The sequence below is a fragment of the Scardinius erythrophthalmus genome (genome assembly GCF_964197995.2).
Source record: "Scardinius erythrophthalmus genome assembly, chromosome: 5".
In the NCBI taxonomy this organism is placed as follows: domain Eukaryota; kingdom Metazoa; phylum Chordata; class Actinopteri; order Cypriniformes; family Leuciscidae; genus Scardinius; species Scardinius erythrophthalmus.
The window spans coordinates 50,549,219-50,553,471 of NC_138225.1; positions in this window are offsets into that span (position 1 = coordinate 50,549,219).

The following is a 4,253-nucleotide window of genomic DNA, read 5'->3' on the forward strand; positions in this document are numbered from 1 at the left end:
AATATCATGATCCATGAAGATATTTTGTAAATTTCCTACCGTAAATATATAAAACATTTATTTCTGTGAGTGAATGCAGCACAATCGCCAACATAAATGGACAACTTTAAAGGAGATTTTCTCAATGTTTCGATTTTTTTGCACCCTCAGATTCCAGATGTTCAATATCTCAGCCAAATATTGTCCTATCCTAACAAACCATACATCAATGGAAAGCTTATTTATTATTTATGTATAGATCTCAATTTAAAAAAAAAATGGCATGTGACTGGTTTTGTGGTCCTGGGTCACATATAGAGATGGAATGAAATTTCCCTGGATTGTTTCTACAATAACACAACATCATTTGCAAGACTCCTACAATGACTGTCACAGTTTCTCAACAGAACCTCACCTAAAAACCAATCATCACACCACAATACTCTTTAAAAAGCAGCAAAAAGTCAAATACCAAAGTCTTCAAAGAGGCCATTGCCGTCAAGCACGTCTGAATGTCTGAAATTGACCTCAACGTCATGTCTATAGTCTGAACGATGGGAGAGAGAAATCAGGACAAATAAGAAGATTCTTGGTCGCAAATGCAACAGTTGGAGATATGGGATGGCATTTTTCAATTCTCGATCTAGAAAACACGCAAACAGCTGCATAATACTGCGACAAACCTTTTTTAAAAACCCCAATACAATCGACCAGAATGCTCACTTAAATATCAAAGTCTTCAAAGAACTTGTCGCCAGTATGCACGCTTCGAGCATCCTAAATTTACATTGGTCATGGCCATAGAGTTGGCTGAATCGGCTTTCCAAACGATGGACGGGAGCTAAAGAGAGTGAGACGAGGAGAAACGAGGAATCTCGGTTGCAAATGCAACATTTGGAGAGATGGGAGGACATTTTCCAAAAGGTACTTCTAAAACACACACAAACAGCTGCATAATAAGCACCAAGCCAATCAACGCGCCGCGATCCCATTGACTGAAAGTCAGAATCTTCAGCAAAGACAGCCAAAAAGCCAAATATCAAAGTCTTCAAAGAGCCTATTGCTGGTATGCATGCTTTGAGCGTCTGAAATTTACATTGGTCATGGCCATAGAGTTAGCTGAATCGGCTGTGAGAAGAACAGAAAGCTGAAGAAGGAGGTGAGGGAGGTTGTGCTTTGACTCCTCGCTCCTCCCAGCTGCAGCCCAGCTGCCCCCCCTCCATTGTGGCAGTGAGTGAGTGTGTCCTCCCGTTTAACAGTGCAGGAATGTCGCTCCTCCACACCACTGATGGATGAGACCTTGTTTCACACTCCTCCGCCCCTCCCTCTGAATGCCTCTTTCTCTCTTTTGGACCCTCTCTCCTTTCATCAGACTCTTTTATTGCTGGACCAATAAAAGTCACCCATCCTTCACTTTTTTGCGTATTTGAGTGTGCGTGTTGTGTCTTGGAGATGAGGGCTGGACGGAGAGTGTGTCCTGTGCATACAAACACCTACACAAATTCATGAAATGAAAACTCGAGGATAGAAGCCCCGTTAGGCATTTGGACCCCATTTGGACCCTCAAGATACCAAAGAAATGTGCAAACTGCATTAGATGCAAACTATGTGCATTCAGTGGCATTGTCAGCGCTGTTTGTCGTGTACTTTAAGTAACGATACCACAATGGTGTTAGACGTATCGACGTGGATCAGCGTGATTGTTGAGTTTTATGTACAGTAAAAGACTTGTTCCTTTACCGATCCAACATAAAAAGATGCAGCTTGGGCATCACTGCACACGACTTTCTCCGTCATCAAATCTTTCTACGGTGTGTATGTATGCTGTATCGATGTTTACACTCGTCTCACTGTAAAAAAAAAAAAAGGAATTGTTGAGAAACCTTAAAAATTCAATGCATTCTGATTTAAAATGGTCCTAAAGGCACTTTATATATAGAATCGGTATTACGGGTTTGCATCATTGTTTTAGTTAATTTTTAAATCAAATGTAATTTTTTTTCATTGAACAGCTTGTTAACATGCAGTAACATTTTATTTCGATTGTCCACTTTAGACATTCTACTAACTATAAGTAACTTTGCAACTACAACTTAATCTACTAACCTAAACCCTAACACCTAACAGTCTACTAAAAGCCCACTACAATCTATAATACACTAAAAATACAATATAGCAAGATCTAAGATAACACTTTATTTCGATGGTCCACTTTAGACATTCTAGAAGTATCTTTGAAACTACATGGTAACTTATTCTACTAACCTGAACCCTCACCTAACAGTCTACTAATACTCTAAAGAGTATGACAAGTTACTTATAGAATGTCTAAAGTGGAGCATTGAAATAAAGTATAACCAAGCATACTTTATCACGGAGTGAATAACCCGTAAAACATGAAACTATTATGCAAACAATCCAGACATTTCTCCTAATCCTCCCATTGAAAAAGAATAGTTTTGTAAAAAAAAAAAAAAAAATCTGATTTTTTATTATTATTAATTTATTATGATTCAGTTAATAAGAAAATGAAAACAAGACTATAACTAAACAATGTTTTTTTCTTCAAATATATTTAGCCTATACGAGTTCATTTTTAGGTTTCAGTCAATTTTTTTTCTATAACTTGTAAAAACAGATATGAGAATAATGTTGATGAAGATGCTCAGAAAATGTTTATATTTTGCATTTTCTATGCATACAGTCCCTGTGTTTAATAGGCGTTTAGTGTAAATCAGGGTTTTCAGGACTTCGTCAGCTCCAGGAAACTTCCACCTGAATCAAACTACACACATAGATTTGTACAAAGATTCTCAACTATGGTATGAAAGATATAGGGAATTATTTGATATACTATTTACTTCATCCAATATGTGTTTAAACATGGCCAAAAAGGCATTTTCCCCATACAAGGCATCTATTCATTGTCTCTAATTTGCGGGCAACTTGTAATGAAAAAAGAAGTAGCTATAATAATGAGAGTAATAACATGGTAACATTGTCATAATATCCCATTATTTCATAGAAATATTGCTATAATATTTCTTCCCTATACACTTATTATGTCTTCCTAAAATGCCTGATAAGCACGCTGTAAGTCCTGGTGGTTGAAACTGATGCATGTCTCATAACAGACATATTCGGATTTGAATATGAATATTAGAAACCCCACTAAAGCTGTCTTGAGATGTTAAACGATATATATATATATATTTTAAATTTAGTCATTCAGTCAATGTCAGTCATATTTACAGACCAAGGGGAGGGAGATGTCATGTTGAATCCTCCAAACATTTGGTATCTCTGAAAATCCCTGAATGTGCTCTTATACAGGACTTTAAACTGTGGCTCATATGGTCTCAAAGAAATGTTCTTCAATATAATGTCCCCTACAGAGGAAAAAATGGGTCTCGGGAACCTTTTTGGCATAAAGGGTTCTTTAAAACTGAGTCAAGAACCCTAGGGTTTTATATAAACCAACATTAAACCTTTTTTCCCCCATAAGAGTGTACTTTAATGTTTTGTCAACTGGAATTTGTTTGTTCAGTAAGTGCAAAATGCCTCAACTATAGTTGTCAAATTTTCAAATGGACATTAACTGATTCTCTAAAGCATGATAGTACGTGTTCACTTGTCTAATTTTTGCTCCAAATGTATTTCAGAAATGCACCATCCATCATTAAAACACTTCTTATGGAAAACACTTACGAGTCTTCATCTCATGTGAGTGTACATCATGCAGATGACTCTTCACAAAACAATATATTTCTTAATCTGTGAAACTTTTAACAGTAGCCCAAACTACTGAATGCATTTATCTGCCTCTGATCATACGGCCACGAACGATCAGTTTGAAATCATTTGGTTAATAGCAAAAAAAAGCTTAGGAAATGCTCTAGCATCATTTATTTGCAAATGCTACTTGGATCGACATTTTGTATCTAATGCAATGAAATTCATCCATTTTTAAGTGTGGCTTAAGTACTGTGTAGGGCCACTGAACACATCTATCTAAATATGAACCTTCTAATACCCTGACAAGATTAATTCAAATTGTTACGCACAATTAAAAACGAGGTCTTACCATTCAGTACGATCCACAAGAGTTTAAATCGTTTATGTAAAATCATCATAACATTCAAATCTAATGCTTTGGCCCAGTGGGCGACTAATATGCTGAATCCAGCTTTGCTGGGCTGTAATGTGGCACCGCTGTGACCCTCTGGATATAAAACGCTGTTTTATTGAGCAGCGGGTCGCTTCTGTTGGCTGAC